At 39.2% G+C, this 25656-nt stretch overlaps 1 long non-coding RNA gene across 2 annotated transcripts; it reads left to right on the forward strand.

Moving 5' to 3' along the window:
- Positions 1-1135: 1135 nt before the first annotated feature.
- Positions 1136-24534, forward strand: LOC115344075. Of its 2 annotated transcripts, none has more exons than XR_003924402.2 (3): positions 1136-1402; positions 14146-14253; positions 23148-24534. It is a non-coding gene; the product is annotated as an uncharacterized LOC115344075 (long non-coding RNA). The 2 variants fall into 2 exon arrangements; XR_003924403.2 differs by having other exon boundaries at positions 1136-1239.
- Positions 24535-25656: the final 1122 nt, after the last annotated feature.

The raw sequence follows: 25656 nt of genomic DNA on the forward strand, positions 1-25656 counted from the left end.
TGTAGCCTTTGGTAAGCACTCCTTAATAATTTCTGAATAGATCAAGCTACTTGGGTCTGTGCTTATTTTCCAGTCCATTAATCATTCTCATGGCTCTTCTCTAAACCATCTCTTTACTAACACCCTCATCAGTAGGGCACCATCTTGCGATACCGTGCCACGTCTCACCGGAAAATATCACCGTGCCCCCCGCAGGTTGTCACCCAGGGATTATGACCCAGCACTGGCATTGTCTGTCTGTCCTGTCTTTCCCTCTTTCCCATTTCCGTGAGAGTATCCATGTGATCTCCCCTAGCAGAAGGGCTCAGATCTGCCTGGATGTCAGAGGGCTCCAGTACCGGTATCACCCGTCCCAATGCCTCCTTTTTCAGTAATCCATGGTAAGAGAGAGGGCAGAGGCTCTCTGCCTGCTCTCCCATTTCCAGAATACGTATTTTATTAGCCTTTAAATTTACAGGATCACAAAACATATTTTTCAAAGCGTCTGGCACCGCTTAGAAGTCATAACGTTTTAAACTTCTCTGTGAAAGACGGATTTGTTGAAAAATTACTAACAATATATAAATCTTTATAAAACCGGGATCAATTCTGAAGTAACTCTGTTTATTTTATTGCTCATCTGTGTCACAGTAGCTCTTGATGACATAGAGTCTTGAAGTGCAAGACAAATATTGTTTGTTGAATCTATAAATTGTCATTAGCAGTGCTTGGAAATTTTTCTTTGAAGTGCCTTCTACTAGAAAATGAAATCTTGTGGAAAGCAAAACATTTTGTAAAAAAGTTTTGCAAGAGAACAGCTAAAAACAGTAAGCTTGAAGATTTCAGTTTTGATAGTTCTGTAATAAATATTGGGTTTTTTTTACTTTGGTTATTGTTTTTTTATAATATATAGCTTTACTAAGACTTAAAAAATTCTAAAGGAAATTCTAATTTCATAAAAGCTAAATATATATCTACTCTAGACGCATTTTAAATTTTTGTTTGATTTTCCATTTTGCAACAGAAAGGTCTAAAAATTGCATAAAATGCTCTTCTTGGAAATCTTTATTTGTTTATGCTGTTGACATTTTGGCTCGTACTTTTGCTCGAGGCTAAAGTCAGACTGAGAGACTTGCTTTCACAACCTGCTAGCTTGGGGAAAAATCAGACGCAGGAACTCGAAAGCGAACAGGGTGGACGCTGGAGAGAAGACTTGCTTGAGCCTCACGGCGCAGTGAACCTGAGCCTACGTTCTCTCAGGTAGCAGCACTGCATAGATTGTTGCAGGCTCTCTGCAGGGACTAGTCGTGCTGTGCCAGCTATGAGATGGCTGCTCCTGCATCTCAGTGCTTCCTCACAATTTTCAAGAGGCAAAATGAGCTTCAGGTGTGAGAAAAGAAATGCTTCTTTCCTATGGAATAAGGTAGGGGGAAATTAAGGTTATACGTAAGGTCACAGGAAATCTACAGGTAAATTCATGATTAGCCCAGTTTTTACTCTGTTCTAGTTCCATTTTTAACTCAACTTACAACCTTCCTCTGGGAGGCATTTTCCCTACACATCCTTTGAGGCAAAATTCATTGTTTTCAATTTCTGTTTGTTCATTCATCTGTTTTTTTCCCCTTGCTCTTCTAGGATAATGATTTCTACAGAAGAATCAGCATTCATTCATTCATAATTACCAAAACATGGTATCTGAGATACTGCTGCAATGATTTTTCCGAATATAAGTTGCTCTTTGAATAGCAACTGTCATAATTAGGTAGTGATAAAAGTGATAAAAGGCACGAAAACACCTTCTCTAGAGGCATCACATTCTAACAAGGATTATCAGTGTGTATTTTTCCTAGCTTAAAACCGAGGACATAGATTATGTCAGAAGAGGACATAAATTCTTGCAGCATGCTATACTGTGTCATAGTATAATGTCACACAGTTTATACTTACATCGCATAAATGTCAGAGTCTGTCACAATGGAGAAAAAAAAGTAGCCTTTTCCCAGGGCAGCCTGAACCTTTCTCTTTATCTTTTTTTTTTTTTTTTCCTTTTTTTTTTTTCTCTTTTCCCTTTGGTGGAGAAACCCCCCCCCCCCCAACCCTGCACCAGATGACCTTGCAGCCTCAGTGGAATGTGCATGTAGGACACATCCTGCATTCTGGTACTGCGAAATTTGGTGCCCTCTGTGTAAATCTCTGCTTGAAATACAGCTGTGCTGTGAGTTGATATGACTGATGACATGTTGTGAAGCCAGAATGAATCATAAGAAGGTAGTTATAAGGGATGAGAGAGGGTAAATAAATCAAAGCAGAGATATTAAAGCAATCTTTTAACCATAACATTTCAGAGGAAGCGAAAGAGGTGGGGAACGCTGTTGGGATAGTTTTTCTGAGTTTTCTATGTGTCAGTTGTTAAGCTGTCCTCCAAGAAATCCTCAGGTGTTAGCATGTGCTGTTTGAGAGAGTTCAGCAGTGCACTTCTATGTCTCACATTAGTGCTATGTTCAAACATTCAGTATAAAGTAAAATTTGCTGTACATCTTAAGAGAGGGAGAAATCACTCTCCTTGTCCTAAGATTTGCTCCTAGGATGGTACCTACTGGAAAGAGGAATTAAACCTTTGTGTATAATTACAGAGATTTTATTTAGTGTGAAGAAATAGGTGGTTTGGCTTTGGATCCGGATTCTTCGATTTGAGCCAATCTCTAATTCAGGAGGAAGCTCACTGCAACTCTTCAGAAGTCTTCAATTCACAGTTTTGTATTACTTTAAATTAAGGCCTTGTCTTGCTTAACTGCTGCACTTCAGAAAGCACAAGGTATGGAAAAAATGACTAGGCACAAAACCCCACATTTACAGCAGTTACGTGAGTACATTGTTTTCCTTGCTTGCATATCTCAAAAGCAACAACGATTCTAAGAATACAATCTCCTACCTCTTTTTCTCATGCTATGGTAGATCAGTAACTGTCCTAAATTTCCTTTTTCTTTTTAGCTTGTTTGAGAACCTACATTCAAATGCAGCAGACAGACTTAAAACTATAGGACTTTGTTATAAAAGCAGATGTTAGTTAGTTTATATACTTATAAAAATATATATGCATGTATGTCACAGGGCTGCATGCAGTAGGTGGTTGGAAGGGACGTTTCAATAGCTTCAACAGCTAGATCCATGTTTTCTCCTTATCCTTCTTCAGATAGTGGACTTTTGCTTTTATTTGTTTCATCCTGTAATGAGATTGGCTTTTGCCATCTGTTAATTTGAGTCTGTTCCCAGCTAAATCATTTGGGGAAAGAATTTGGATCTTCTCATCTCGGGTTGTAGGAGAAATTCAAAGAGAGAAATTGTATTAGTTGTGTTGCTGTTTAATTCCCTGCAGGGCTGTCGTTATGATTTCTTCTTTATAGGAAGTTTTCAATGATTTCATTATATCTCTTTAGCTCTTCGGAACAATGATGAAATGCAATTTTATATTTTGTAAATACGCAGAGCAGACTTTCCAGAGAAGCTGATTTAGGTTTCCTTTCCAAGATCAAATGCTGACTTTAACCCAAGAGGCTTAAAAAGACCTATGGATTTTATACATTTTCAGTTACTGAGGTGGGATGATTAACAAAATACTTGAATAACAAGAGAGAAGAAAGATCTTAATGTATATATACTATACAAAAACTAAGAGTTAGTTTGTGATCATGAAGAAACCCATATGTTTTGAATTACTTTAGTTGCCTGTAACAGTTTGTACATTATTGGTTTCGTTTATTGTATTGGCTTTGGTGCATTAATACTTCATAGACCTGTACAGTAAGTGATGATTGACAGATGTTTTAAGGCCCTGATTCAAGAACACATTTTGGCTCGCATTGATGCCTATTCAGGTGAAAGTCAAGTAAGTTAAAGCACTGCCTTGAATGGAGTGAAGCATGTGCTTAAATGCCTTCATGAATCGTGGTCTGAATAATACTTCCTCAAGGTAGACCAAATACATTCCTTACTCTTTTAGGAGTGAAAAATGTAGATCCCTAGGCTTTGTCATTCTGTTTCTGAGTGACGACTTTGATTCGTACCAAAAAACTTTCCTGAAAATTATCACCACTGGAAAGAGGACAAAGCAAGAATTAGTACCAGGCCTTTGATCAATCCTGAACAAAACATAAACAGAAACATTAAAAAAGAATGACTGTCCTAATGAAGTTGTTATGGAAATGTCAATAAGCAGAGATGCAAACTAAATGATCTTGTTGGCACTTTTTGTTTCTATTGTTCTTTCTTAACTGCATATGGGAAGGAATACATTCAGGACATCTTAATATTGCACCAGTGACTGTCACTCGGATGTCTTATAAAATGGCAATTAGATCAGTAGGTCTGCCACGGAAAGTGCAATTTGCTTCTATTCTTAAAATGAGAGATGCAAACCCAGTGGTATCCATTCAGAAGACATACCATAGCAGAAACCTCCCTGCCTGAGAACAAGCAGTGCTACGGGTTGCTCGGTGGCAATTCTCAGGTCTGGTCACACCACGGTGGCAGCCAGCCTTTATTTTGGCCTCCCAGCCATGCCCAGCCCAGAGTGTTTTAATTGCTGGCAGTGGCTGCCCTTTTGTTTTTACGTATTCCCTCTCTCAGTGTGCCTTCCATTATGGTTTGTTGGCAGCTCTGAAATACTGGTGGTTCCAACAGTGATTGCTTTCATAAGAGTCATGAGAGAGTGCACCTTTAATATTATCTGCACTGTAGGCAGAAAGCAATAGTTATCCTTGGCGGCATGCCAGTGAATAGAAAGTGACATTTTAAATGGACACTACTGGTGCATCAAGCAGATGAAATTAAAGGAAGGCTGTGACAGCTAATGAAAGGCTGGTATGGGAAATGTCCAGGGTGAATTTGTTGTTTACAGGCAAGTATACCTGATTGGATGGGGATACAGCTGATTGCAAGTCACAGTGGGAATAAGGAGCTATTGCGTGATGAATGCAGCTCTCCCAGGATGGCATTAGTTAGTCCTTGCCTGTGGAGATTCATAGGATAAGCAACAGCATCTGAAGTGCCATCAGCAGTGACAGGGGATTCTTTGGCCGAGAAAGAAATTTTTGCTGCTTCATGTGGGGAAAACAGCCTCTTGCAGCTCATTTCCAGATGTTAATAAAAAAAAAAAAAACAAAATGCAAATGCACAGAGAGCAGAGTTTAAAAACAGATAAAATCAACCTGACATCTTACCTTCATTGAAAAGGTTAAAAAAAAAAAAAAAAAAATTAAAAATCAGTCTTAAAAACATACAATAAACTAAGGCTAGTTAATTGCATTTACACAACTTATATCACTTGCTAGTGACTGCTAAAAGTGATTTCTGGAAACATATTTGCGTAAAAACATTAAGGGATCTACACGGGCATTGTAACAAAGTCTGTGTGCCAAGATCTAGTCCCTGTGAAGTGAGTGGGGCTTTAAGCATTGGCCTCGGTGTGACCATGAATTGGATCAAATTGAGTCTCCAGAAATACAACACTTCATTCAGCAATGTCCTGGCTAGCATAGTCAGTTTTTAACACAGCTATTTTTACAGACGTTCAATAAAATTTGATTTTGAGGATGGTAATAAAATTTCAATATCAAAATTTGATATAAAACTTTTCTTTTTATTATGGCCCTTCTGCATTTATTTTCAGAATTCTCAAGCGAATAACCTATTTTAGGTTTGTTTTTTTGAACATGCTTTCATTTATACACAATTGTGGCCCAGGGTTAAAATAGCAAGAACTAAGGGAAAGATTTTCAAAAATTTCAAGACAAAGCTTCCAACACACAGATCCAAGCTGGATCTGCAAAGGTATTTGCCAAATGTCAGGAATGAAGACTAGGTGTGTTCTGGCATTTTTGAATGCTAAAATAAACACCATTACACTCTTCTCGAGTTTCCCAAAACTTCTTAGGAAGTTGCGAGTTAAAAATTGACCTGCTTATGAATGTTTTGGGGAGTGTGTGTGTATGCATTTGCTTATGCATATATACCTAAAATGTATTAATTATTTCTTGTTCTCAGTAGGAAAATCTAGAATAGTTTTAGAAACACAGCTTTGCTGTCTCTTTACGGCGTGGAGTAAGCCAGGTAGTTGATATAGCAGTGATGTTTTTGTTGGCATAAGGTTGGTTATTCCTTCGTGGAGCTGCAGGACCAGCAGATGTTGAACTGTTGGGATTCTGTGAGCTCCTAAAAAAAGTATTGCTTAGAGAAAACCCATACCCATGGCATCCTAAGAATCCTGCTTTGTTATATTCATCACTGGTTCATGTTTCGAATTTTAACACACTAGTGGCAACTTTAGTAAGCCACAAAAAACCAGACAACAATGTTAAAAGCTTGTGAAGTACAGCTATCGCTAATAGAGAGAATTGTTTCAAGGCATGATGTGAAAGGAATTGCAGGTGTGTTCTTATTTTCAAGCAACTTCATTCTTCTCAACAGGGGCCTTTTGCTACTGAATTATTTAGGATCACGTTGTTTGTTGTGATTGAACAGAGTTCAAATTTAGAAACCAGGAGGCCAACAAAAATGAGAAACTGGGACTTCAGAATAAATAAGAATTTGAGACTGCAATGAGTTCTCATCCTGCCTTTTTCCTTTGCTTGTGAAGCCCATGAGCATGGCTGGCACTTGGGGAAGGAACTGCTAAGACTGATGGTTTAGATTTGTTGGCTTTACGGCTGGCTTCCTCTGCAAAGGGCAGATGCTGAGACTGGTAGTCTCTGCATGCTGTTTATCGGGGGCACTGAGAAGAAAATCCCTTCTTGATTTCCTGCAACCTCATCCTTCCCTGCAGAAGCACGGGAACTCAGAAGCTTGGTCCCAGACGGGAAAGGGGAACAATGCCAAACGCCGGGCTAATTTCTGAGCCAACTGCCTGCCAACGGCAAAGAAACAGATGGAGAAGAGGCAGAGGATGGAAGGTGCTACCCTGGGGCTGCTGCGAAGGGAAGGGAATCCCCACTTTCTGAGAAGGGAAGGCTGTAGGAGGAGATTTAGGGATGCGTTTGTGGGGAAAGCAGAGATGAGATGGAGGACCTGGTTTTCTCTTGGTGCTTGGTGGCCATGGGGCTTAGGGCAAGATAAACCAGTAGATGCAAAAGTTCACACCTGGATTATCACCATATCTTAACAACTGTGGCTGCAACAAGACATTAAAGGCATCCTTGACAAGGACTAGAATCCTTTGCAGGGGGCTGGACTGAGACTCACACAAAAGAGGTCTGGGATGTATCTGGGGTTCAGAGCCCCAGTCATGGCACAGAGCAAAGCTCTGTGGTGCAAGATTTTGCCTCTGCCACACACAAACTGTTGAATTATTTTCAAATACAGGTTGATTTCTGGGACTACTCTCTAATTACTTGACATTTTTAACAGAGAACTGAAAGATTTAGCTCTAGCTTAAGGCAGACAGGATTCTTCCTCATGCATGGCTTGGGATTTGGGAGCCATGTAGGGTGATGACATGCAACTAGTCTACAGTATGTCAGGAAATAGAGGCTGATGCAAAATTTGAATGTAGATATTTTCACTGGTACAAAAATGGACTTGCATTTACTGAAAAATGGCAACTTTTGCTGGAAATTGCCTAAGGTATGTACGAGCACAAACTCTTTTGCAGTAGCATAGCTGTTCAAACTGAAATTTGTAATGGATTAGTTACATTTCTTAAGGATATAGAGGACCAAAGACAATAGAATGGTGTGGAAAGTTGGCAGATTGAAAACTTACTCTTAGCAGAAAGATTGTTCAAATTAAGCTCTATGTAATTTAGAGGACAAGAAGCATATACAATGAGCAGAAGACATAAATTTGTTTTCAGGCAAACCAGGTAAAAGCTGCTTTCCTTTGCTTTCTTTATACAGAAACCGAAGATGCTTTCTTAGCATACATAGCAAACTGAAAGTATACATGCTTATTTACAGACTGAAAAGACTTATGTTTCTATTCTAAGTGTATAAAGGGCTTGAGGTTAGAAGCTGCAGTTAGCAAATGTCTGTGAGTAGAAGGGGAGCAGGAGAATAATTACTTGGGAAAAGTAACTTGAACCATCTACTCAGAGCACTTGAATTGCATTTCCTGTATTTTCCAGATGTGTGTCTTTCCTTGTGCGTGTTCACTTCATCCGAAATCAGAAATAATTTAATTCAGTGAGAGTGTGTGTTTTTTGCTGACCAAATCCATACTTAAAACAAGGAAAAAAACCCCACAAATAACCCTCTCTGAAAACAAAACCTTAAGTAAGTCCAACTCATAAGCAAGTATAAATGTTCTCTGGATTAAATCAGGGCAGCATGATAAGCCTGGACTCATGGCTTCCAAGCAACATCTATCACCTGTAGGAACATAGTCAAACAGGAACATTCAGTCAATGACTCTAGAAAAAGCAGTTTATGATTTCAAAAGCTCAGAAGGACCCTGAAGTAGCCATACCTACTCATACTTGTAGGATAAGAAAGGTCTGAGGACACTTTCTCTGTGTTCCATGCACTACAGACTCCACATTCAACCCATGTCAATCTGCAGAGCAGGTTAATCTTGCAGAATAAAGGTGGGGGGAGGAAAGAGGAGCAAGAATCTGCCAATTTAAGAAATGACACAGCAGAGACCTAATAGCTCCCAGAGAGACATGTATCTTTGTGAGCTCCTGTAGCAAGTCTGCATGTCTGCAAACATGGTGGCATGTCTAGGCAGGCCTGTGGCAAAGAGGTGACCTGTTAGTGTAAAATGATAAGCGTAAATTTAGCTACTATAGAATAGAAGCCAGTAAAATCTCCAAACAAGTCCCATATAGATCAGTTTAAATTTCTCCTAATTTGTGATTCCTCAGTGGTGTCTTAGATTCATGTGGAGTTTCTCTACTTACGTGACTGGAGGAGACCCAAGGAGAATGTCAGTCATAGCGTGATTAGCATGAACTCCTTAAACTAAGGCTTCATCTTTGACAACTGTGATATAAACTTATTCTTTCAAGAGTAACCAGAGGACAGGTACCTATAGATGTCATCCATCACCTTCAGATCTACTGACATACATGTAACCTGCCTTCATAGACTCACTTTGTATTCCTCGACCTTGGTTAGATTTCTTTTTTAAGAGTTTGAACTCTGCTGGACAAGTTCTGGCCTGAATAAGAATTTTCTTCTCTTTACAGGAAGCTGTGGAGACCTAATAATTGAGATGAAAACTTCAGCCAGATGTGTAGTTTGTGTGCTTTTAAAAAAAAATAAAAAATAAAAAGCAATAAAAATAGAGTAGTGCTGATGAATTTACAAGACTTCCTCAAACCCCTGGCTGTGGCATCAATTTTTTTGCTTGCTCTGACTAGGCAGCAGCTCTCCTTGAAAGCTGAAAAGGGCCAAACTGAGAATGCAAGAAGGAAAACAATGCTGAAAGCAATGAGGTTTGTGAAATAGGAAGCAGGGCATGTCACAATATTACTCCCTTTCTTCTTGGGATCACTAATTTCGTGCAAGTCTGAAGCAAGGACAGCCACCCTCATCCACAATCTGAGGGCTGGGAAACATCTAGACAGTACTGTAAAAGACTAACTCATTTGTGGAGTTTGCTTACCTGGTATTCAGTGGCTTGGGTTTCATTTTGGACTGTCTTTAGTTAATTTTAGGAGCACTAGGAACTTCTGAAGTTCTGGTGATAGCCATATTGGCTGAAACATTAAAATTGAAGGCACCCCAGAACAGTGAGGCTGTGGAAATTTGAGCTTGGGTGATTAGTCTAAACCTCCATATCGAGTAGGAATCAGAAACAGAATTGCAGTTCTGGGATTTCCTGGTTTCCCTGTTCCGAGTCTTGTTCTCACCAAAGTGACGAGTGGAAACATTTGTGTCTCCTTCATGAAGGGCTGAGACAAGTTGTTCCAATGCCAAAGGCACGACACAGCTCTCGGCACCATGCTCTCCAAAATTGGCTGCTAGCGTAAGATCTCTGGTATTAAATCCAGGCTCATAATGTCATTCACTCTTCCAGCGTTTCTATGAGTTATCGTATGACACAGAGGTGCAATGCAGGGATGCTGCCAAGTGCCAGGGCTTGGATTTTGGCTGGTTCCTGCCCTAACCTATCCAGCTGTTGCTGTGACTGGTGCTCTGTCCAGCCATGCACACTCATCTGAATTTCAGAAATTGTTCATTCCTTTGATAAAATAAACGCACAGTGAAAAGTAAAAATATTTATTAACAATAAGGTTAGGACCTGAAGGGCCCTGCACCAGCACACAGCGAAATCCAAGCTCTGTCCGCTACTCAGGTGACTGGATCTGACGTAGGTAACTGACATAGAGTCTCCCCAGGTATGTAAATAGGACTAGGCAATTTTAACTGCTTTTTGAACAGTAAATTGCTGTCTTTGCAAATGTTTATTTCACATACATTCCATGCAATTCTTTCCAAAACCCCATGCTTTTTATTTTATTTCACCTCTCAACCCCTTTTCTACTCTAAACACCGCCAAAAGAAGTCTGGATAGGAAAGGAAAAATCCATCACAAAATGAAAATAAGCATCTGTACACAATCATATCCTCCCTCTGTGTGTCTTATACTTGAATCTCATACAAAGCTGTGAACATTACGTGCCAAATTTGTTGCAGGTGCAGGCAGAAGCTAGAAAATATTGAAAGACAGAGAAAAGAGGGTTAAAACAGCCGTACAAACATTTATGAAGAAAAGAATATTTCTGAACATGTTCCTTAATATTAAATGTTACAGCTCTTTTTTCTATCTGCTTATGAAATATTTTGCAGCCAAAAGATATTTAGTAGAAAAGTAACATGACAACAGATGGATCAGGTGCCTCCAATAGTATAGGTTTTATCCAGATGTAATTTTTAAAAATGCGTATTTGCAGGCATGAAAAGTCCTGTAGACTCATTTTTAGAGAAGTTAGTTTCTCAGCATGTTCTAGCTTACTATGAATTGTAAGACTGGTTAACTTGACTTTTCTTTCTGTGGCTAACATAAACTCATTGTGTTGTTTTATCATGCAATGTATACTATATACAGTTTTCTATATCTTAAAATCATTCTATAGATGATACGCTGTCTTTAACGGACAGAAGATTTAATATATGTATCTGCAGAATTCTCTAATGACTTGTCTTCTTTTTTTTTTTTTTTAGTTTAATTTTATTTTTAAATATTACCTTTATGTAGACCTTAACCCAGTGAAAACAAAATGAAGAAAAACAAGAGGTTTCCCTCCACCTTCTTTTAATTAGACATTTCTGATTTTAATGAAGACATTATTACGGAGATTTGAGCAGCAACCAAAAGTGAGGAATTGGAGTTTAACTATAGTATCAGGTCCTGATCCTCTAGCTGACTTTGTTTAACAGACTTGGACATGTAGTCTGGATGATGCAAACTCTAGAAGAGCTTAAAATGAAACACCGTTCATACATAGAAATTGCAAAAAGTAGTTTTGGTCTTTTTTTATCTTTAACAGAGATATTGGCTAACACTTCCTTTTTTTTAAAAAAAAACCAAACCAATCCAAACTGTTTTGGAAGAGAAGAGATCTGCTTTTCCCATGGGAAAAGTTAAATATTTTGCCTAACAGTTGAATATGGTATGGCTTGTGTCCAAAAACCTGTTAATTTTTTAATGCCTGGTGGGATTTGTATTTTGGTACTTCATGAATTCATCTTCATCTCTGGATCAGGCTTCTCATGTCATTCCACAGCTCAGCAAGAAGGGAGAGGTGACTTTGGTGCAGCCTGGGAAATACTGTCTGACCTAGATGTTCGACATTTAAGGGAAAATGGAAACTCTTCAAACTCTGATTTCTATAAATTGCCATGCTAGTGTTCACTGAACAAAGTTTAAGATCTGATTGTTTCTGTCAAAGTGCCAACACTGGAGCATGGGATCTTAATTTTAGACATTTAGGTGGGGTTTTTTCATGTGTGTGGCTATAAGATAGATGGAAGCAGTTAGGGGATGGCAAGAATGGGCTGTCCTGGCACATAGAATTTGCCCTTCAGTTTGGAGCTTGTAAAAGTTACCACAATAAGTTACAAGAAGATCCATATATTCAGGGGTGTAGCCTGTGTCACCTGAGTCAAGTATAATCTTGTACCTTTTCTGTTGACAAAATTTCAGTGTACTGAAACCTGACTTAAATCTGCATCTGGAATATCTACAGACTCCTGGAATTCTTAGTCTGCTCTAGAAGATGAAAATGGGAAAGGGTGGGGATGGCTGATCTCTCCTCACTACTACTTTGTGCAATATCCACCTAAGAGGACGGAGCATATTGTTATCTTGGCAAAATATTTAATGTTGCTGCTGTGGCTTTGGAAGAGCAGATATTTCGTGTTTTCTCCTGTATATCAAACTCACCAGAGCTGTATCTTTTTCTGGCATTTGAAACTGATTGGCATCTACAATATTAGGCACAGTTGCCTTTATCCAGGGCCACTGCTAAATCAAGCTTCTTTCAGAAAATTTGTATCTAAACTAAAAATGGTTAATGCTTCTTTTTACCTCTCCCCCATATTAACAGTCCCAAGAGGACTGACTAGTGTGGTGTGTAAGTCTGAACAGCTTGATGGAATTGTACAAATGTAGACTTCATTGCTTTGATTAGGGATGTAACCTTATTCATTTTACTTTTGGAAGTACACTTTAGTTTGTAGTTGCCTGCAGGTATGTAGGCACACAAATATACATATCTGCTTTCAAGAAGTTCATCTTAAAGACTAAACGTAAGTTTGAATCAGGATGTGTACACAAGTAACATAGCAAATTCACTGTGTTATTGAGATATTTGGTGGCATTATATAATTATGCTTTCTTAAGAACATTATCCTTCCACGAGATGCTCTTTGTGAGGTAGTTTCCTTTATTCACAACAGAGTCAATTGATGCCAATTGTACTGCTGAATTAGGGTAATGCTCAGTGTAACAGATCACTGCATCTAATGGAACAATAATCATCCATGTGCCTGTATTTCCACTTACTCACATACATATTATTGTAAAAGAACATTATTAAACAACAATATTGGGGACTGAATCAATTAAAAATGTCAGTATTTGACTGCTGTGTAATGTATCTTAGCCTGACAGAGCATATATTTTCTTATAACCTTTGATTATATAAGTACATACTGTATTAGTTCCCTCTTACCTTAGTTTGGGCTAAAGATGCTTGATGGGCAGCAGTATTTTGCCCTCTCCTCAGTGTGCTGCACATAGGTAATATCATACATCCTTTACAGGATAATCTTTAGACCTTGCTGCGCCAACTGAATGATTAATTTCCTCACTAGCTTTTCATCTTGGCACTTCTGGGGGAGTCACTCCGTTCTAGAATCTGCAAGCAGTAATTCAAATAATCATAGGAAAATATTCGTTAATCCTGGGGGTTTGATACTTAGAACTTTCCAGAGGATGCAGCATAATTTACACATCACGTACTGGAAAAGCAGCTCCCACTCTGTCCGGCTGAAATTTAGTAACTCAGAGTCTTTTCACAGTAGATCACAGAAATTCAGCACATGAAGACTACAGAACCAAATCATCGCTTGTGCAAGGTGAAGCAAGAGTTTCAGTAGGTGCAGCAAACTTGATTCTCCTGCAACACTCGCTTTCACCTTCCCACGTCAATTCCTTTAACATTAATGGCATTGACTCCCTTAGAAATGACAAGAATTACTAAATAATTTTATTTTTCTTCTTTCTCAGTATGTTTGAATTTCCACCTCTAATTACATTCTTTTTGCATATCTTACTTTCAAGGTTTTAATACTTCAAACTAACTCCCTGGAAGTCTCCTTGCAGCACCCTGTTGACTTCTGTTCCCATTTGGGCTGCTAAGAGAATGGTTGCTACCTTCTGTGTGAACCAGTGCTAGAGGAGAGGAGGGTGTGCTCTCTTTCTAGGCATTTCACTTGAGTTTCTTGACAGCAGAAATATAACATCGCTCAGTCTACAGTTTAGACCCAGCACAAACCTCAGGAGTTTGGAGCTACAGCTGGTAGGAAAAGTCGTGCTCAGCCTCCCTTAGCTTTGGGAGACTGAGCTATAAAGGTCTAGCAGTACTATGCACAAATGTTCTTTGGCTCTTGGTTGTTTTCTTTTCTTAAAATCTTATTTCTGTCTTTGTCTACTGGTGTTTTTCAGAAATGGCAAAAGGGACATCCCTGACAGGAGGGTCATCCGTGCTGAATCACAGGTGCCTGCTCTGACTCACAGCCAGAGACTCCCAGCTAGAGAGCTGCACAAGAAAAGGTATTTCCTTGGATAGATTTTGCTGGAAACGAACTGAAGTGAGAGAGGGGCACAGAGGAAGCAAACGTGTAGATAATTTACAGGAGAGTTTTAGTTAAAGTGGCTGAAGTTTTTGCAAACATACAATTAACTGAAAATGGTGGATTATAATTAATCTGTTGGATAACTTACTGGTTAATAGGCTGGAACACATGTCCTGAAACTGTTGAGAGTTGTGTAGGTTTTTAAAACCTCTATTTCTGTCAGCAGACAGGACAATTTTTCATGAGCAAAAAACACTGGCGAGTTTTGGAATCCGCCAGATCTATTTTTACTTGTTTCCGGATGGGGCTTGTGTACTGATCTGTACTACTGCCATGTGTGCCACATGTGAAAATAATTCAGTGAGAGTATTTATCTATGTATGATGTGGTACATGTATGTGCATGTGTATATGTATATACACACGCACATACACACACGTATATGTTCTTATTTATACTCATAAATAATTTCTTTCAAGAACAGATACTCTTCTTCTGTTCTATATCTCAGTGTTTCCACTCAACAGTGCCATAATTTGGAAAAAATTGCAACTGTCACAACTCTGCTGCAGTAATGGTTTTGTAAGAACCAGCTTAATAAAAACATCAGGCCTCTCTGTTCCAAAGAATTTTATTACAGTTAACAACTCAGTCAGTTATGAAGTATGTTGTCACCAATGCACTCTCTCTCTCTGTGAATGATGACACGAATGAATTTTGGATTTCTGTAGCATCTTACACCTATATGCACTGTCTTACAACTGTGCAGCAGTCTTTCTCTAAGGAATTAAACCACGTGGGAAGGAACAGTAGCTAAAAAAAGAAAGCTATTTTGTGCAAAAGTTATTCTGTGATGATAAGGTTCCACAGGCATCAAATTAGTTTACCTGCATTAATTTCCACAAAAGTATACAAAGTCCACTTCCTGGACTTTGGCTGCATGGGTCTTTATTTTTCTAAACTAAATATGGAATTTTTAATAACAATGTGAGGTCCTTCCAGGAATCAGCTCTGGCTTTCACGTCTCCAATGACTACTCCATTCCTTGTGTTTGCATGGGTATCTTACCATGAATAACCTCCTTAATGTAAATACTTCCATATCTAGAATTCATTGAGACTTTTATTTGCCTTGTGTATAATTCGTACACATATAAAAAGTGTGTTCATGTGAGATTTGTAGTCTTTCAGTGAATTCTTTTTTCTTTTAAAAGTATGACCATGTTAGATGCACTTTACCCACTAGTAAATCTCTGCTTAACTGTACTGCATTCTTATTGATGTTTTTTCAAGAATATGCTACAGAAATGTTCTCTCTGCGTCAGCTGAACGTGGAACTGGGTATTATGTTAGTCAGCTTTCAACGATATGCTTCAGTTTTCCTCTGCTTTTTTAAATGTCCGGTATTTCAGGAATGAGTTGGTTTAGAAATTGAAGCTAAGAAATGTTGAACTTGGAAGCGTGACTTTTGAGTAGTGTGGAGAATTTTGTAACAAACTGATCCTCAAATCTTATGCTGTTATTTATGATGCTAAATAAAATGTTGGTTCTGTGGAATTTTACCTTTAGAAAACACAACTGGGTGTGATTCATTGTGGCTTCTGGGAACCAGTGAATAGAAATGCTGAGTTTTTGAAAATGTGTTCTCACTGATTTTTTTTTTCTTTTTTTTTTTTTTTTCTCTCTGTATCCAGAGACATGTTCAGTGTATGGTAAAGTAAGGTGATTATATTTTTCCAGGGAACAGATGTGGTAATTAAGATCAGGAATAACTTTCAAAATTCAATGAAAAATTAACTGTCAAGTGTATTTCTAAAATGAAGCACAAACAAAATGCATGCCGATGTGTAGATGATTAATGGGGGAGTGTCAATGTCTTTCCATTAGTTGCTTTATATTGCTGTACACAATCATGCATACTCTGTATGACCATCAGAATTTTACTCTACTAAATATACTTGACCATAATGCCAATCAATAGTTTCTCCTGGCAAATAAAAACTGTTAATAGCTTCAATGTAAAAAAACTTTCTCTGCTTCAGCTAGAATGGTACAGTACGACTGTTTGTCATTATTCCTTCCTCCTCAACCTGAAGAGTGTGCCTCTAAATTAATTCCTGTCACTTAGGTGCTCTCTTGATAAATACTTTATCTATATTTAATGTCTCTTTATTCTGATTTTATTATATGTGTGAGCAGTAGTGAAAGAAGCTAACTGACAAGGCAGCGTATCATGGCAAGAGAATTTGCTGTTGCTTCTTTACACTTTTTGGTAGAGTGGTTATATCTAGAACACATACTGTCAGCTATAAATTGTCTACCTATATGCTTATCTTTTTCAATCCATGATATAAAATTGCTTCTTTATACTGCATAGATAAATATCCCCAAGTTTCACCCATACAGCTATAGTATTTGTTTCTACACTAACTGATCAAATGTTATGAGCAGGAAGATTATTCTGAAAAGGAGAAGAGGTGTAAATCCAGTATAATAGCTATTTGTGTGTTTGCTATAAGGCTTTTGTTGCCTGCACCATAGGTAGTGCTTTAGTTAAGGAAAATGAGAGGTTGAAACTCAGTTTCTTAGGTGAGGAGTGATTTATGATTGCAAACATACAGGAGTGTAGGATTCAAAATAATAAACATTTGGTAAATTTGCACATTCCTCCATTTGCTATATATAATTATTTCCTGTGCATAACATTAATGTCTCAGGAGTAAAAAAGCTTCTCATAACATGTCCTCCTGCAGTGTTGCTAAGCTCAACTATTGAATACAATTGTTTGTGTAGCATTAGTTTAATGAAAAAAAAAAAAAAGTACTTTATCTAAAAGGCTATATAGTCTTTCTATTACAGGCAGGGGAATTTACAGGTTCCCATTGTTTTTCAGTGCAGTAAAAATATATTGAGAACTACCAGCATACATATATTACATTTAACATAAACAGGATTCACAAAAAGCAGTTCCCCAACTTGTTCTTTGTGAATGAAAAATTACTTGAATATGCAGTTATACTGCTTTTTGTTGTTTCTCTTCAAAACCAGGAAGAAGTTGCTGTGGCTGTAGGCACAGAGTTCTCTACAGGAGTGTCTACTAAGCTTTTTGTGGTGATGATCATGTTCTCTGTAGTTGATGTAAAGTAGCTGTAGTAACTCACAGTACAATACTCCATGTTTCCTACCAAGTTTAGCTGGTGGGAAACATGACCTTTTTTTCCCTCATTTAAAATGTTTTGAGTCTCTCCTATACAGCATTAATGATGTGCTTTGTTTCTAAATCTGAAAAAAAGTTGGGACTGTTACTTTTAAGTTATTTCTGGAAAGGAGTAATGAGAAGAATACAACTGTTTCACCATGCTGGGAAATGTACAACTAACATGGGCTCTAAAAGCTGTTCTTGTAGATTGTGCTCTCTGTGTTCCTGTACCCAGGGCTTGTGGCAGAGATCAGTCCCTTGACCAAACTGTAGGTCCTGTAAAGGACTGATGCAATCCAACAAATTCTCAGTGACTCCACTCCTGCAGAGCTCAAACTGAGCACTATGAAAACACTCTAGAGGAGAAAAGTAGATCCTGGTCTGATGCTTTGATGCTTTAGGAAGATTCCCCAAATCCTTATTCCTGATATGGGTACCTTGTTAAGATCAAAAGATAGCTAGATGTATGATAAAAACTGACAGGCATTAGGCATCTTGGTTTCTGGTGGTTTAATATTCATAGACCATCATGAAAGCAGTCACCAAGCAAGAGAAGATATATCCAAAGAACATAAAAAGAATACAAATAAATCATTGTTTTACAAGATGGCAAGGGTTAATAGGGCATGCCACAGTGTTCTGTACTAAGAAATTGTTCCTTATGTTAATGTGTGGTTTGAAAAACAGGATAAAAACAGAAGTATCAAAATTTTCAGCTGACAAGAACACTTTCACATATTTGGATTAAATAAAATTATCTACTGGAAAGTCCAAATAATTTGGAAAAAGAACCACCTGAATTAGGTGACCTATATCTATTCAGAGAATCACTGGGTGTTGCTTTAGTGTACCTTCACTTCCCAAAATGCTCAAAAAAAAAAAAAAAAAAAAGCACATGAGATATTAGAATAGACAAGAGTTTGAAGCAAGTATCATAAAAAGGTGGATGCAAATTTGAAATTTCTGATTCAGGCTGTTGGTAAAGGCCAGATCGTTATGTTACATAAAACCTTTGTCTGCAGTAATATGTTAGTTCCAACTTTTTTTTATACTGTGTGGGCATATGGACTAAAGCCCATAACGGCTCTCTAATAAATCTGTCACTTTTCCTAATTCAAGACTAATTCAATTAACATGGAAAGTAACAGCTAGCATCTATACATCCCCACTACATACTAAGTTTGCAATGACATATCAAGAGCTCAAAATCCAAAGTCTTTCAAATACCCCTTCCAGAAATATATGTGTAATTAAAGCTGACTTATCTTGCAGTCAGCCATAGTAGATGCTGCAGTTACTTTCCTCCTTGACAATAGGCAGAATGGGCAAAATCCTTTCAGAGATTTTCTGATAGTGGGACGGATTGTGTCTTTAAATGAGATATCCCAAAGTTATATAGCACCGGTATTCCAGCTGCTCACCTTCTAATCCCCCAGGTTGGGAATTGCTCAGGGTTTCCCAGGCTTCGGCCGTCCTCACACATGCACAAAATGTACAGTCTCGCTCCATTTTGATACGAGGCTGCTTTTGTGCTCATGGAGTGAACCTGGTCTCCTGCTGCATCTCTCAACAGACCACCTGCAACTCCTTTAGGTTGCTGTAGTTCCCCAGCACGTCATGTTATTTTGCCAGCAAAAATATTGAGTTCAGCTGCAGCTGCATCAATTAGCTCCTCAAGTCTGCAAATACTGACATGGTGACACTTTTTTGGATGAATGAGGTACCTACTGGCGAGTACAGAAATGAAATGATCAACCCTCCCTTTCATGTGTCTGTGTTTAAACATTCTTTTACCACCATGTACTTTGAAAGTGACAATCCTCTGCCCTTAACTCATAAAACACATGCAAATATTTTGCATCTGTCACAACCAAGCTTCACAGATACACAGATGTGCAGCAGCACAGATGCTGGTTAAAAAAATACATATCTGTATTCCTGTTAGTCAGAGATAATTTGTATTTTGTGATACCGTATTATACAAATATGAGCCAGCGGTGTGCCCAGGTGGCCAAGAAGGCCGACGGCATCCTGGTCTGTATCAGAAATAGTGTGGCCAGCAGGAGCAGGGAAGTGATTGTCCCCTGTACTCGGCGCTGGTGAGGCCGCACCTCCAGTGCTGTGTTCAGTTTTGGGCCCCTCACTACAGGAACGACATTGAGGTGCTGGAGCGTGTCCAGAGAAGGGCAACGAAGCTGGTGAGGGGCCTGGAGCACAAGTCTTCTGAGGAGCAGCTGAGGGAACTGGGGTTGTTTAGCCTGGAGAAGAGGAGGCTGAGGGGAGACCTTATCGCTCTCTACAACTACCTGAAAGGAGGTTGTAGTGAGGTGGGTGCTGGTCCCCTCTGTCAGGTGGCTGGAGATAGGACGAGAAGAAATGACCTCAAGTTGCACCAGGGAAGGTTTAGATTGGATATTAGGAAAAATTTCTTCACTGAAAGGGTTGTCAAGTACTGGAACAGGCTGCCTGGGGAAGTGATGGAGTCACCATCCCCGGAGGTCTTTAAAAGATGTGTAGGTGTGGTGCTTAGGGACATGGTTTAGTGGTGGACTTGGCAGTCTTAGGTTAACAGTTGGTCTCAATGATCTTAAAGGTCTTTTTCCAACCTAAATGATTCTATGACTATTTTACTGGTATCTTGTGATCACTGAATTTCATTGTGTTATAGTTATCCTGTGCTTGTTCCAGATAACGTCTCTCATATCAAGTATGTGAGCTCTCCTGGGGGGGGGCCTGTCTTTATCCTCCCAGAATACGTACAGGACCTTCTTTTACAGGGATTAGTTTGCTGAGGCACTATTGCCTTAAAAAATATTAAAATCTGTTCACTTCACAATTCTGACCCTACACTGGTTGGTGTTATTCCAAAAGTGAAGGTGGATTTTTGATTGCAGGGTTTAAGATGCCTGCTAATTTGCTGCTTACCCAGCCAAGGCTGGTTGTCTTTCCACAGAGACTAAAGAGTCTTAACCCTCAATGTATTTTTAGAAGGATGAATCGCTCCACCTACATTGTTGTTGGGTTTTTTGTTTGTTTTATTTGCGGGTCTTTTGTAACCAAAATACAGACCTACTAGGATAAGTTTGGCAGAATAATTTTAAATGAATTGGAGAGTCTCTTCTGAATAAACTATTGAACCTACTTGAAATCCTCAAGTAAAACTATGCCATTAATTAATATTGTGCAACACATCTCTATGTTTTCTTTTGATTATGTCAGTCTCTGTCCATGTTAGTGGCTCACTTACTGCTATCATCCATCTTAATCCTATTTTCGTAAAGGCATGCTATATCTGGTACTCCAACCCTTGTTTCAAAGCGTCCTCAGGAAAATGTTTCAATCAACCTTCTTGACACAGAATGCTGTAACACACACTGGGACTACGATGGTGATGTGCGTGAGTCACTTTCTTTCAGCTGTTTTGCACAAACAGTAACTTGTTCAGGAATGAAAGCAATGGCAGACATTTAGATCCAGTAGAAGACAAGGGTGCCACCAAGAAATGTCTGTGGGGTCAATCAGATGCTGCAATGAGCAGGATCAGTTGTGGATACTTAACTGTGCTGGGGGGGACACAAGAACTGTAGGGGATTGTTGGGATGATGGGGAGCATACCCATCAGCAAGATGAGGAAAAATGGACCGTAGGAGCCCAGAGAAATGGAAGTCATCTTGGAGGACTGGGCAGATGGATTAGAACTGCAATAGTAGTAAACACTGGAGGTTTATTTACTGATCTCGTGGGTCCGGTCACTGGGGCTGACAAGTGGAAAGCAGTACCTGTTTCCAGGGTTTTGATATGTTTTTTTCAGGGTGACAAACAAACGAGGCAAAACTTCTGAATGTTTGCCTCCAGCTCTGGGAGAGGGGAGAGTGTATGCACATCAGGAGTCTACTTTAGCTGGCTGATTTCAAACAATAATTTGGGACAGAAGAAATGCAGATGTAAGTCTTGCTCAGCTTGACTCAGAAAAGAGGTTTTCAGTTCAGATCACTGTTGGGCAGAACAGGTACTTGACATTTTAATTAAAAATAAGCACATACAGCACTACTTGCTGCAGTAGTTGCAAACTCCTTTGTTTACCTTGCCTCTATTTCATTTTCGGCGGAGGAACATCCATTTAGTCCTCACAGTGTCTAAATGCAGAGGAATGGTGCATGTCAGTGTGTGTGCATGTGTATTCACTTGCCTCTCTGCACATTTAGAAATCATAATGGGAAATATATCCTGAAGTGGAAACACCAGAGGACTTGATTGTGACCCTGTGCTGATATAACTCTATTAATGTCATAGAGTTGGTGATGATTTATACCAGCATGGGGGCAAAGAGCACAGCCTCACGGCACACGGAGCAGCTGGGGTTCCTCTGCTGGGGATGGTAAATAGGCAGCCCGAGGCTTTTCTCCTTTGCTGCTTTGCTATTTCAGGCCTCTGTCAGGGATTACTTCTCACTTCTCCCTCTTATTCCAGCGGTACGTGAATGTGCCATGTCAGGTGTGCTTGCAGTCTTTGCACCGGTGGAAATGGTAAGCATTTCTGTGGAGGCACCGTGCTGACAGAAAGACCCTTCTAATGAAAGGGAAGTCAGGATGGATAACTTCCCATAATGTCTTCCCTGCCACAAAACTTGACAGAAAAGCACAACAAAAGCAGCTGCTTTGGCTTCTTATCTTTAGCCTTTCGCCTGGGTTTGTGTTTCCTCTGTCTTTATGGTTTCTTGTCAATTTTGCTGCATCCATCCTTCCTTTTCCCTGAGCCTCTACCGGCCGGCAGAGAAGAGGGGGTCTGATCTAGGGGATGGTCAGCAGCAGGCTATAAATCTGGCAGCATGTCATAAGTGTGCTTCAATATGCTATGTAATTTATAAGGCAACACATCCATTTTAAGACCAGCCCTGAATCTCAGTGTATCAAAAAGCAGGAGACTGAAGAATAGGCCACTGCTGCCACTTATAATAACCCCTCCAGAAACAGAAGGGTCTTGTATCTGTCATTAAAGTTGTTTTCTTTCTCCTTTTAGGCACTATGTGCCATTTATTTATTAGAAGTTATTGCTAGTATGACTTCATTGATAAAGCTCCATTGTATCTAGCATGAAAAGAGAACAAAAGATGTAATATTCCCTGGCATATCACACGGATTCTCATTGTATGGCATTGACTTCAAGGGACAGAAATTTCTCTCATTAGGTTTTCTTCTCTGCTACTGAATTCCTGGCAAAATCAGAGTTCAAAAACCGAGCTTAAAACCCAAATGGAGTTGAACATGTCAAAATGCTTTATGAATTGAAGGGATAGAAAAGTTCTGGAGACAGCTTTAAAATATGTGCATCACTTTAACTGATATTGTATAGGGGGGGTTCTGTCACTCTGGGTGGAGGAAAATTACCCTATGGCCATGCCATGCTTCTGCATACCAACCCACATCCCACCTGGATAAGCTCACCCTGTCCTCTGCAAGGGAGGCGGACAGGGACCGTCACTCTGGCCATGGTGAAGGGAAGGAAGGTGATCTGCACATTTCCCTTCCCTTCCTCTTTCCTCTGCTCTAGTCTGATGACAAGTACTAAAGTGCAGGACATGAGATGAATCAGACTGCTATAAAACCTTTGGGATCTTAGTGACTTTGGTGTTATTTATTTATCTATTGTTTATCTGTTTGTTTATTTTCCCAGGAAATCCAGGCTATCCAGAGGATGTTCTGAATGGAGGAACTACCCAGAATTGAATTGCCAGATGGGTCTGATCTTGAAGCCACGCATAAATTGGTCTGGCTGTCTATAAATTAAGTGGAGGAAAGACATTTTAAAACAAGAAAAAGTATGCACTACGGAGACTTACAAACTACCTAAAAATGCCTGATACAGACCAGAATAGTTGAAATTATCAGTAAGGAAAGAAGACGGCTTCTCTCTGCCTCACTGCCTGCAGAGGAATGTTGGATTAGTGCAGCAGCCAACAGGAGCCAACACAGACATGAAAAGTACCGTAATGCAGCCAAGATTAAATACTAGAGCTATGCTGAGGAACATCTGAGCCATCTATGAAAGCAGAAACCCTCATACACTGCAAAGCAGGTAGCAGAAAACAGCCATTTCCAGAAACCAAAGGAAGTGTTTTCAGGGAAAGAACTAAATGTGTCTTGGTATCAGAGCTGTGATCTACATGCCAGGCTAGAGGACCAGTGTCAAGGTCACATCAAAGCTACCGGACTGATGTGCTAGTGTTAGAGTTTGGGCTTTGGTACTGGGAAACTGTGTGGAAAATAGAAAAATCTCCAGATACTCTGAAAGTTATTGGCTCTGAGCTATACCCTGAATTGGTCCTGCTCACTCAGGCATCATCAGCAAAGGTCTTCCATAAGAAAATACTTAATGGATGCGGGGTCCTAACAACCTCCTTAGGGTCAGCACACGGAGGCAATCCCCAATTTACAGCTGCGAGGAAAGATGACTTGTGGCAAGTTCATTCTCTTTTCTAGCAGAGCTTATGGACTTCTGGGAAGTAAGGGGTCTATTTCCAGGGCGAGGACAAGTCAGATAAAAAGTCTGTGGGCATTGACTTCCTCACTTTCAGCAGGACATTGCTGCAGGACATTTACTGTGTTTTCCATATGACATTGCTGCAGAGGCAGGCAGTCCAGGGCCAGTGAGGGATGGAGAAGTATCTGGTAGACAATGATTCCTTTGGGACTGTACTGTCTAGAAGATGGAAGAGGGCCAGGAGAGATCAAAGGCATAGTGTCTGCTAAAAAATAGTGATTACAGCTGTGTCCATGTATGGTTGTGGGGGGTATTCTGTTTTCTGTTTTGATTTAATTATTAGGCTGTTAGAAAATATTATTTCAGTTCAATTTCAAAGCATTTTTTTTTGTGAATTAAAAAAATGTTACAGATTCTTTTTTACTCAAACATAAGTGTGTGTGTATGTAGTTGCAGCTACATAGGCTCTCATCATGGCATTTTAAGGGTAAGCTTAGTTTCTTATGGAGTTACATTATAAAATTGTGTGTAAAACTGAAATGGTTCACTGAAAGGGAAACTATAAAACAGTATAAAGATTCATGATCCCTTACTGGTCTTATTTTAACAAGAAACTATAAAAGGAAACATTTATTTTCCATGCTAAAAGTAAAGGTCACTCTGTAACTTTCAGTTTTCTTTCCCTTTTTTCCTCTTCTTGGCACTCATGTTGGTTTCTGAAAATATTTCATTCTTTTTTCTTTCATTTCTCCCCTTTCAAGCTCACCATCTTTCACTCTAACAGCTTCTTTCTTTATCGTTATTTCCCAGCAAACTAATATCCTTAGGGGTTCTTCTGCCTTTTATTACAAGGAGTTCATATCATCTGGCCCTGTGAACTGGAGGGCAGATAAGGAACTATTTTCAGCGCTATAATGTTCTAGAGGTAGTCTGCACACCGATCCAAATGAGACTCATTCTTTAGTTATTGCTAAACTTTCTTTTCCATGGAGCTTCTGGTGCACGTCAGACAGATGGTAGAGAACCAGTGGTCATTTGTACAAAATGACTAGGAAGCATTAAAAATTGTGTACTAGCCTCCAAAACATAGAAGCTACCGATACTTCATTATTTTATTGAGATATTGGGTCAGTCACCTCTTATTTTTAGGACGTCAGCTGCTCTGACTATCGAATAGTCAGAGAATATATAGACTAGAACTGTGATTTCTCTTACTCCTGGGGTCTCTCCTGGGTCTTAACACCCAGGAGTATAAAATACATTAAGTGTTCACTTTCAAACAGTGGCTTCTGCTTCCCTGGCCAAACTCTATGCAGTCAGGTCCTGGGCTGCCCAAATAACTTCTGCTTTTAAGGTACTAAATTTCTGATAAATGGAAGTCATGGCACCTGCAGGGCCCTTTCAAGGTGCAACAGTTGACTTTATTGCAGATGTCTATACAAAGCTCTGTATATCTTTAACATGCTCTATGCTATTCAGCAGCATAGAGGTTCTCATGGGGCTTTCAGCACTAAGATTTTTACTTTACAGGCAGTCCATGGGCTTAAGAGGTTAATGAACTACTGATTAATCAGGCATTACAAAATCTTGAAAATCTAACATTAGCATGAGATTTTTGCCCCTTTCCTCTTTGAAGATATGCTTGCTTTTTGCTGGCTTTCTATTTTTTTGTATTTATTTTTCTTAAATAACCTCTATAAAT

The sequence above is a fragment of the Aquila chrysaetos genome, chromosome 7, assembly GCF_900496995.4.
Source record: "Aquila chrysaetos chrysaetos chromosome 7, bAquChr1.4, whole genome shotgun sequence".
Taxonomy (NCBI): Eukaryota; Metazoa; Chordata; class Aves; order Accipitriformes; family Accipitridae; genus Aquila; species Aquila chrysaetos.